This window comes from Malaclemys terrapin, chromosome 23 (genome assembly GCF_027887155.1).
Source record: "Malaclemys terrapin pileata isolate rMalTer1 chromosome 23, rMalTer1.hap1, whole genome shotgun sequence".
Classification (NCBI taxonomy): Eukaryota; Metazoa; Chordata; order Testudines; family Emydidae; genus Malaclemys; species Malaclemys terrapin.
The window spans coordinates 8,605,894-8,617,159 of NC_071527.1; the positions used below are offsets into that span (position 1 = coordinate 8,605,894).

Sequence of the window (11,266 nt, forward strand, 5' to 3'; positions counted from 1 at the left end):
TGAGGGATTCAGCATGTGGGATGGGTCTGCATCTTGAGGCAAGGGGTTGGGGTGCAGAGTGCGTGAGGGCTTCAGCTGGCGGTACAGGCTCTGGGGTGGGGCCAGGGATGAGGGGTTTGGGGTGCAGGAGGGGGTTCTGGGTTTGTGGGCGGTGCTCGGGGCAGGGGCTTGGGGTTGGGGCACAGGCTTACCTCAGGCGGCTCCCAGTCAGTGGCGCAGTGGGGCTAAGGCAGGCTGCCTGCCTGTCCTTGCTCTGCACTGCACCCAGGAAGTGGCCAGCAGCAGGTCCAGTTCTTAGGCGGGGGGCCAGGACACTCTGTGTGCTGCTCTCACATGCAGGCACTGCCCCACCAGCTCCCGTTGGCCGTAGTTCCCGACCAATTGGAGTGTGGAGCTGATGCTCGGGGTGGGGGCAGCGCACGGAGCCCCCCTGCCTAGGAGCTGGATCTGCTGGTCACTTCTGGGGCACAGCGCAGTGCCAGGACATGTAGGGACTAGCCTGCTTTGGACCTGCAGGACTGCCAACTGGACTTTCAACAGCCCGGTTGGCGGTGCTGACTGTAGCTGCCAGGGTCCCTTTTCAACTGGGTGTTCCCGTCAAAAAACGGACGTCTGGCATCCCTATGTATGCTGGGAGTGTGGTCAAGTAGGGAGGGGTGTATGCTCATGAGCTATGGGCTGCCCTGCTTAGACTAAGCTGCCCGGCACATGCTGGGGCCTCTGGAAGATGTCACTTCAGTACCATGTCGTGCTTTTGTTCTGAAACATGACTGTCTAAAAATGGCCTCTCCTTAGCTGGCCTGCTGTGTGTGTGTGTGTATTGGAATCAGAGCTGTGACTGTAGTGACAAAAATGAGAAGGGGGAGGATTTGTTGCATTTTGCTCCCTCCAGCCAAACCCAAACTGATTGTGTGTAGAGCCTGGGAGGATGGGACATCTCTGGGTGAAGTGAGCTAGGCCATCTCCCCTCCCCCCAGCCCAGGGAAAGAGGCAGCCCCTGCCCTGCCCCACAACCCCAGGTCCCAAGGTGGGCTCCCCCTCCCCCCATGCCCAGCCTGGCTCTGGTGTTAGAGCTCCCCAGAGGTGCTGGTCCCATGTTGTCAAGTGCAGTTCATATTGCTCCACACTGAGCATGCTGGGAAGACAGCTTTGGAGAGTCTGGTGTGACAGACATCACACAGCACCTTCCACCTGGCAACGAGCCACCACACTCCCGAGGGCAGGGCCTCCTGTTGTTACCTTGGCCAATAGCAGGACATTAGTGACCTCCCTATGGGGCAGGCCCCCCACTGCGTTACCTTGGCCAGGAGCAGGGTGTCAATGAATCCACAGTCTTGCCCTGCTTGGATTTGAGCCAGGCCGCCCTGCCCAGGCAGCTCAGGGCCTGGTGGCGCCACTGCACCACGTTGGCTGTGAAGCGGTGCACGGTGTCGCAAGCACGCTGGAAGCGCCGCTCATCGGGCGTCAGGTGGTACAGGAGGTCCCAGTGCAGGAGCAGGCGTCGCACCACCAGGGAGCTGAGCTGAGCTCCAGGATGGCTGCAATGTAGTCACTAGGCATCCTGCAACACAAGAAAGCCAGAATGTGACAGGCTGGGGTGGGGCCCTGATCAGAGCTGGGGGATCTCAGGGGGGCTGGGCCTCGCAACAGAGCGATCATGTGATCTCCCAGCCACGGGATCTCCGGGCCGGCCGGCGGGGAGGGGACTGAGCTCGGGTGTCTCTGGCGGCTGCTGTGGCTCAGCCAGTGTGGGACTGTGACGCACAACCGGAAAGCGTTAAGCATCCTGCAGGATAAATGACTCAAATTCAGCCCTTAAAAACATATGGGGAGATAATGTTTGTGGTTTTGTGTATTTACGTATTTATTGATAGAGGTCAATGATGTCATTAAACAGTCCCTGTCTATGCCGTATTCTGTTAATTCAGAGATCAAAAGAACATCTTAGCATTTAAATGAATTGTAAACGCAGGATATCATCACTGTATTCATCTCTCTTTGAAATGTATAGCCAATCATCTGCCAATGGTGGAAAAACAGGCAACTGCCTTATGTTAATTCGGGTAGCTAATTACCGGTGATGGACCTACTTCAAAGTGGCTCTGATTGCCTATTGTTGGCCTAAGGACTCGGACCTGTCCAAGAAGGCCTGGAGTTGTATCAAAGACCGTTGGATCCTGAGCCTGTTTATCTCAGATCTGCTTGAGGCTTCATGCAGGGGAAGGCTAAGTCACAAGATCTGAGATCCCAGGTCTGACAGGACCGCCCTGAATATGAACATTGGACTGTAACCTATGGGCTATTTCTGAAAGAACTCTTTGCATCTACAAAGCTCAACATCTCTGCTATAAATCTGAACCTCAAGAATGATACTCATGTCTGTATGTATACCGTTCTTTTAACCAATTCTCTCTTTTCTGATTTTAATAAATTTGACTTTAGTTAATAAGAATTGGCTGTAAGGGTGTATTTGGGTAAGATCTGGAATATTCATTAACCCGGGGAGGTACCCTGTTTCCCCGAAAATAAGACATCCTCCGAAAATAAGGCCTACTTACAGTTTTGCCTCTCGTTGTAATATAAGGCATCCCCCCGATAATAAGACCTCCCCGATAATAAGGCATCCACCAATAATAAGGCATTTTTCATTTCTGAAAAATAAGACATCCCCTGAAAATAAGACCTAGCGCATCTTTGGGAGCAAAAATTAATATAAGACACTGTCTTATTTTCGGGGAAACAGGGTAACGTGTCCGATCCTTTGGGATTGGTAGAACCTTTTCTGCTATATGATGAATAAGATTTTCATTGATCCTCATCATATTTGACTTGGGTGTCTGGGTGGAGGCCTGGGGCTGGGCTGCTTTAAGGGCACTGTGCTGTTGACTTCTGAGTAGCCAGTGAGGTACAACAGAAGCTGTTTTGTGTTGACTTGGTAAATCTAAGTATTGGAATATCCACCAGCTTGGGGGCTTGTCTGCCCATTCTTTGCAGTTCACCCCAATTGAGTGACCTCAGTTGGCTCCCCTGGAACCCGAGTCACAGGGACCATAAAGAGCCCCAGACACGAGGGGGGAGGGGCAGCATGGCCCAGACAGGCCCAAGGAGCCCCCAGGCTAGCGCAGCCTGTTCCCGGGGTGCACCGTGGGGTCTGGGGTGTCAGGGGGCCCCATAATCATGGGGCAGCAATGGCAGCGGGGCATGGGAGATTGGTCATTCAGCGGGTGCCTGTGGGGGATGGGTGGTGTTCAGGGCACCTCAGTTGGGCCTGGCAGGGATGGAGAAGTGCCCCTCCCCCTCAGCTGGACAGAATGAACGTGGGTTTGGCGGGAGCCGATCTCGGACTCCTCCCCAGTGCAGGCTGATGGGCTGGGACGTCCTGGTGTGAGCAAGTCCTGCCTGGGTTCCCCAGGGTCGCGGGTTACCTCACTGTGGTAGAGGTGGGAACTGACTTCCTGCCTGGCAGGAAACCAGCCACTTCCCCCATCGCTGCCAGGTGAGGCTGGCCCAGCCCTCACTCCCATTTCTGGCAATGGGGTCCGCTCTGAACTCGCAGGTGGCAGGGTTCCATGGTGGGGAGCCAATGTGCCGGGGCCCGCCTGCACCAGCAGGTCCCGCAGCCAGCCCCCGGCCCGCCTGCACCAGCAGGTCCCGCAGCCAGCCCAGGGCTGCCTACACTAATGTGCAGTAAAACAGGTACAAGCTGCAGACGAGGGCCCTGCAGTACATGTATAAACTGGGGGCAGGAGGGTTCTGGGGGGACAGGACTGAGGTGAGGAGCTTCCTGGCAGCGAGATGCATGCGACAGCAGGATCATCCCCAAGAGAAGCACAGCACAGCCATGCCGACCCCACAGGCTTTAGCAGACAGATCAGTGAGTGGAAGCACCAAGCACCAGCCTCTGTGCAGTGAGCGGAAGGAGCTCCACCCCCAGTGCTGACCAGGGCCCGGTGCAACCACTAGGGGGAGACACACTCAGGTGCCCTTAGCCAGTGTGCTACAGCAACCCCCCAACACCTCCCGACTCACCTTGCCCAGTAGGCCTGCTGCCCCTGCCCAGGCCTGCAGTAACACCCTCCCCTCCCTGGGGCTGGGATCTCCAGTTCAGGGACCCATTCCGTGAATCTGGACGGGCTCACTGGGGCCAGGCCAGGAAGGGAGGGACCCTGCAGCCCATTCTCCCCACTCTGACCTCCCCCCATGAGGGTCAGCGTGGGGCCCTGCTGGGGGAGCTGCCCCCCTGTCACTCACTCCTGGCAGTTGCTGTTGTAGCTGAAGACACATTTCTTGAGACTGTCCAGGGTCATGAGGCTGACCTGTCCAAACATGTCCAGGGAGGTGGAGCCTGACGCCATCAGCTGGCGCCACTTGGCCTGTGGGAGAACAGTGCCTGTGAGAGCCGCGCCTGAGCAGCTGCCCGCAGGGACAGCCCTGCAGAGCCCAGTGCCCACGCAGTGCGGGTGGGCCAGCGTCTGAGACAGGCAAGCAGACGGGGAGGAGGTTAGTGGACTGGTGCAGTGACAGGGCTGGGCATGCGGTGGGGGCAGGTGGAAGAGCAGTGGGCAGGCGGGCGGGTGGGCAGGGTATCGGTGCAGTATATACCCGGGGGGGAGGGGTGCAGGGCCAGGGGCACAGCATAGTGATGGTGCAGCATATTCCATTGGGTGTGGGGAGGTAGGGGTGAGGGCAGGGTGCTGGTGCAGCATAATCCATGGGAGGAGGGCACTAGTGCAGCATGTGTCATGGAGGGAGGGTCACCGTCAGGCTAGGGGTGGCAAGGTGCAGTGCAGCTTGTGCGACAGGTGGGCAGGCTGGCAGGTGGCAGGTCAGCGTGTGCCATGGAGGGAGGGTACATGGGCAGGCTGGGAGTTGGCAGGGTGCCAGGGGAGTGTGTGTTGTGGGGGGTGGGTCACGGGCAGTCTGGAAGGTGGCAGGGTGCCAGGGCAGTGTGTGCTGTGTGGGGAGGGTCCCAGGCATCTGGGGGTGGCAGGTACCAGGGCAGTGTGTGCCATGGGGGGAGGGTACATGGACAGGCTGGTGGGTGCCAGGGAAGTGGGTACCATGGGGGGAGGGTCACAGGCAGGCTGGGAGTGGCAGGGTGCCAGGGCAGTGTGTGCCATGCGGGGAGGGTACATGGGCAGGCTGGCGGGTGGCAGGGTGCCAGGGCAGTATGTGCCATGCGGGGAGGGTCCATGGGCTGGCTGGCAGGGGGCAGGGTGCCAGGGCAGTGTCTGCTGTGTAGGGAAGGTACATGGGCAGGCTGGGGGTGGCAGGTGGCAGGGCAGCGTGTGCCGTGGGGGGAAGGTCATGGGCAGGCTGGCAGGGGGCAGGGTGCCAGGGCAGTGTTTGCCGTGGGGGGAGGGTTCCGGGCAGACTGGCGGGTGCCAGGGCAGTATATGCCATGGGAGGGGCCAGAGGCACAGGCATGGATTTGGTGCCGTGGTGGGAGGGGAGGTACTCACATACATGATGTCAGTGCTCTGGTTGAAGATCTTCACCTAGGGCTTCAGGATGCAGACACAAAGGAGGGAATGGTCCTTGCCCCAAAGGATTTACAGCCTCCAGTGTCTTATTTCCCACACCTGCATGGCTGATTGTGGAGCATTTTTGCACATCCAGGAGCAGCATTTTCACCCTGATGCACCAATGTTCCTGGCCAGGATTAGCCAGCTGCTGAGGTCCTGGGAGTGGATGGTGCATGGGCTCTAGGCTTTCCTCCCCTCCTGGCATGGTTCCATTTGCTTCTGGGGCAGAGAGAACTCTTTGGAACCACTTGCTAGGACTGAATGAACAGAAGAGAAACATGCATGGATGTGTCACCTCCTTTCTTGGTTTGGCTCCTCGTTACTCAAGGGAATGTGTCTCCTTCCTGTCATGTGCTGTTCCTGCTTTGTCCCATGAAGGAGTTTGGCTACCTGCACTGTTGGGACTTTTGCTCTTTGTACAACAATAATTTTGCTGAATATCCCCAACATGCCAGGTCCAGCTGCACATTGTTACTCAGGGGGCTGGACAATCACACCTTGCTGAAGGTGTTGGGTGTGACAGCTGCCTTCCATTCAGGCTAAAGGAGGGAGCAATTAAATGCTTCTTTGTTTTATGATAGCTGAAACAATGGAAAACCACTGCCCAACAACCACATCCTATGCAAGCTCAGGCAGTGGCTGGGTCTTGCAGTCTAAGACGTTTTGCAGGGGTCGGGGAGTGATTGGACTGTGGTTGTGCATCTGTACTGCAGCAGAAACACCAGAGAAGCACATGGAGAAAGCAAGAAGGAATGGCCAAAAAAAAAAAAAATCTGTTTGACCCTGAGAAAAGCTAGGAGAGAGTGAGCTTTTGGGCTGAGTGCTGGCTTCAAAGTGGTTGTAGTGTATTGAAAACTGTGTTAAAATTGGGATCTATCATTTTAAATTCTCAGGGGGTTTCCTGGCCCTGCTGGTGGCCTGGGAACTCTGTAGGGAAGTGTATGATCTGCATCAATTTTTGGAAAGAGCCAGCCTGCAGCAGGAAGGGGTGAGTTGTGCCTCTCTGTCAGAGGGAGGAGCCTGCTTGGTCTCTATTTTGGATTCTTGTGTGTTATCATTCTGAACTCTAAAAAATAAACCACACTGGATTGGAAGGGGTTAAGGAGCTGTTCTGGACCCAGGCTGTTCTGCACCACCACACCTGCAATGTATACACAGGCTGGAAAAGCAGCTGAAAATGGGATCAGAGTAGCTTACTTTCAGGTAGCAGACCTGCCAACTCTCTCAAATTTATCATGAATGATGCAATTTCTAAGTAAAATAAAGCCTCACTCATGAGCTTGCGAGAGAACTATCAAATCTCAGGAATTTTTTTTCAGCCCCAGCAGGAGGCTCTGGTACCTTTTTGTACTAGAAAGGTGTCGGGGACTCAGAACCCAGATGGCAAGGTTCGTTCTCTGACCGCAGAGAGAGACAGGCAACACCAGCAAGGTCCAGTGACAAGCTCTTTATTGAGGAGTGCACACAACAATAGAGAGCGGCTCGTCTCCAGAGAGAACCAGCCACGGTTTTAACAACTAGTAGGGTTATATAGACAGTTCCGTCGCGTCATAGTTAAAACAACCCAACCCCCCTTTATTAGTTAGAAAGCTTCTAATATTCATGCATATCTATCTCCTTTGACACTACAAACAATTTGTGATGCCTCAGCAACTTCTTATCAGCTTTGTTGTCATGCACCAGAAACTAGGAGAAAGGAGGGAGTTAAGAACAGATGAAGAACAGAAACAGGGAGTGGAGACTGCAAGTCTCCATATGTCCAAACAACCCATTCCTAGCACATCTGGTACAAGATTGCGGCCCCCCATCTTATCTCGTTCTCTGCAGCTCAAGCAAGCATGTCCTCAGGTTTCACAGAGAGACAGGAATGGCCCAGCAACTACTGTTAGCCTAACTTTGGCTAAGCTGGCCAAACAATGTTCTATACTCCATATTTTTGGGCCTAACAAAGGTAAGTTTCTAGCCTGCGTGGTGGCAGAGGAAAATGGGGCCTGAGAGCACCTTAAAGGCCCAGAAACCAGAAGGGAAATAAAAAGAACCCACATTTCATTTAAAAAAAAACCTGCTGATTTTAAGCCAAGCGGGGACTGACTCATGATTTTCCAATGGAGAGTGTTGGCAACCTGGAGGTGGCCAGTGGAGGTGAGAAGACCAGCTCTGCAGAAGGAGCCCTGAGGGAGGCCTAGTAGCTGGGGGGCCCTGACTATTGATGGTCTACCCATGTTATGCTTATAAGAAGCACATGGGATTTTTTAGGGGAAAAGGCAATACGCCGCATTTACTGAAGATACAACAATTAGCACACCCACACACACTGTCCCACCAGTCAATGTTATAATTACCAGGCCAGAGTCGGGATCAATCTAGTGGCCAGCTAGGTTGATGACGGGTAGGGAGGCGCCGAGTTCCGTCGTTCGCAACATGATGCTCCGGGGAAGTCTTGGCAGGATGAACCCAAAGGCACCCTGTTTATATAGTGATTTTCCTTCATTGGGACCAATGAGTTTTGCACCGTCATGCTGTAATCAATTGTTGTTTGACGAGTGCTTGTTTTTTTAAATTGTCTTTCTGATGCTTTATTTTGTTCTTTCATCAAGTTCCTCAGGGAGTTACCCCATGCTAGTTTTGATCACAGCTATTTTGTTCCCATTGATAGGTGCCTATCTCATCTTTAGAGGCGTCAATCTGCCTTCCTCTGACATTTCAATAGGGGCATGTTGCAGCCTCCTGGAGCCCTTGCGTCTGTCTCCGGTGCTCCCTAGAACATCTGGTTCAGCGATGGCTTTCACACTTACCTCTTTAAACACACATTCCTCATTCACACACAAAACAGAATTAATTTACATAGAACATTTTGAACAGGAACATCAAATTACAATGCAAAACAAAACAATCATGGCATTCTTTTACTTATTTTAAAATGCTAAACCTACAACAATTGGTGACCCTCAAAGGTCTGTTACTGCTCTGAAATCAGCCCAGACACAGATTCACATTGGCCCATTAGGCCATACGTTTCTGTTATTCTAAAAGGGTGGCTGGCAGGATATGATTAAATCATACATCAATACATTTAATACATACTACATTATTATTATTATTCATTCTAAATTATATAAAACACAAACATAAAATCCTACTACTACATATCCCCCTTTTGACCCCTCAAGAACAATTCTTGAGTGGGTCATATTTTATACAATTGTTTTATAGCAATATACCGAGAGACAATTTGAGCTTGTGGTTGTAATTTAACAAACTTTTTTTTTTGTTTGTTTAACAGCACATACAACACATATCTAATGTTAATTCGGTCTGTGGGGGGTGCCCCTTTCAGTGCGACAGCCCTTCTCGGGGGTCCACTCTCTCTCGGAGTCAGGCCCCTCCACCTCCTGGAGCCGCACCTCTCTGAGCCTTAGCATGTCTGTCTCTGCCGAAGGCCTCCTCAGGGAGTCCACTCGCTCTGGACCCCCGTGGCCTCCACCCCTGAAGGGGTTGATGCAACCCTGTTCTCTAGACCGGAATGACTCTTAGCCAGCATAAAACAGGAGGATTTATTGAGAGTTGAACACAGCACAGGAAACTCTCAGGGCCTCAGGCCTTGCCTCCCTCAGCCCAGCACATCCCAGTCTCTCTGCATCCAGGTGGGCTCTGCCTGCTCCCCCTCTCCAGTTCAGAGCCCCCCTGCTTCCCAGCTGGGCATCTGAGATTCCCAGCCCCAAGCCCCGCCTCTGTCCATTGTCTTCTCTCCAGGTAAACAGGGTTGTAAACTTGGGCCTCCTCTCCTCGCTTCTGTCCTCTGGCTGGAACCAGCTGGTTAGGTTCACTGGCTCCTCACTCTGCAGGCCATTGTCCTCCCACTGGCCAGAACCGGCTGCGATTCCTGAGCTGGGTCTCCGGGTCCAGTTGCTGGGGTATCCATCCTCCAGGCCATTGGCTGGGGTCCCACGTTGCCTCTCCGGTCCTCTGTAAGAGACACACTCCCTCTCCCCTCACCTCATTAAACCAGTAACACCCAGGGAAACTGAGTCCCACCCGCTCCGCATGCAAACCATTGAAACCCCACCGAAAACAAGAAAACAAACAAGAAAATCCCCCACATCGTCACAAGCAGTGCTGCCCTCCGCCCCACACTGGCCTGGCTGGGACACTGCAGGTCTGGCGGGGGGGGGAGGGGTCAGAGGCAACCAGAGCCACTCAGTGACTCTGTGCATCACCAAAATCTCCCGGGACCTGGGTAAGGCGGGTTTGGTCCTTGGCACAGCACAGCTCACAGGCCTCAAGCCTCCCTCCCACCTCGTGGGGTGCATGACCATGTGTGGCTGACTGAGTGCCCCCTGGGCACCAAGGGAGCAGGGGATGGGCTGGGAGAGGGCAGGAGGGGCCATGGCCCGTGAGCAGGTTGAGAGGAGAAGTTAGACAACCCCCAACCCTCATGAGTGATGGGTCTGATCCCCCACCACGGTCACCCTGGTCTGGGCCCTGATCCCCCACCCCCCATACCCCTCCGGGACCTGGGGCAGGTCCTTGACCTGGCAGTGGTCTCTCACTGTCTCCAGCTGGTGGGGGGTGGGGTTGCTGATGGGCTAACCCCTGTGCCCAGTGACTACAGAGGCAGGGTGAGTCTCCGAGCTGAGCCGGGGGAGCAGGCTGCGGGAAGGGTAGGAGACTGGGGCTCTCACAGCCCCTCCTTGTCTCCTTTCACCCTCCAATGGGGGGGGGGGTTGGGGGACACTGCCACTGCACCCCCAGCTGCTGGCACAGGCTAGAGGGTGCCAGAGGGGAGGCCTGGCTGGCGGGACGAGCCTACAGCAGCTGCTCACACAATGCAGGTGCCAGCGCAGGAACAGGGCCCCAAGGGCTGGGGGCCAGCAGCAGCCAGGGTAGCGGGACCCTGGGACAGCTCTAGGCACAAGAGCATGGAGGAGGTGGGGGTTGGGGCAAAGGCCAGGCTCTAAAGGGGGAGCAAGGAGGCAGGTGTTCTGTCCCAGATCTGAGTGGGAAGCGGGGGCTAGTGGTTAGAGCAGAGGCTGGGATGCAGAGGGCTGGGTTCCAGCGCTGATTCTGGGAGGGGCAGGGGCTGGGTGGGTATAGTTCCCTGTGGGAGCCAGCCTGGGGACTGGGCCCTGGTGCTCGCTCAGTGCCTGCCCCAACCCCACACTTGATGGGGACCCTATAGCTGGCTTGGGGGGACTCCTGGGGCTCCCTCCTGGTCCCTCTGGCACACGGACCAGAGAGGCAGAACAAGGGAGTCGGGGCAGCGGGACACGGGGAACTGTGTAGGTTCTGGGCACGGTAAGGTGAGCCACTACTGCACCAGCGGGGGCGTCCACAGGCCAGAGCAGAGCTGGCCCTGGTCCAACACTCCAGCTACTGCCCCACCCTCCTCCTGGGGGCGGAAGGTTGGGAGGGGGCAGGGCTGGCCGGGTGACTCGGAGCCAGAGACCTGGAGCAGGGCCAGAGGGGGAGCTGGGGCGATACCGCTCCCTGGCACCCTGGGCCCTCAGCCACACACCCCGCCCCATCCCCTCCCTTCCCCTTCCCCGCCTGTGAACAGCAGCAAAGGCCTCGGCCAGCCTTTGGCATCGCACTTTATTGGCCCAGGAACAAGCCCAGTAGGGCAGGAGCAGGGGGTAGGGCCAGCACTGACTGTGTGATAATGTTTGGGGGATGGACACAGACACAGACAGAGTCCTCTTTACCACCCTGGGAGGTCACTCCCGGTAAATGAGGTCACTGCC

General features: G+C 55.4%; 1 pseudogene; it reads right to left on the bottom strand.

The window, feature by feature from the left end:
* Window positions 1-240: 240 nt before the first annotated feature.
* Window positions 241-5,975, bottom strand: LOC128828444 (ultra-long-chain fatty acid omega-hydroxylase-like; annotated as a pseudogene).
* Window positions 5,976-11,266: the final 5,291 nt, after the last annotated feature.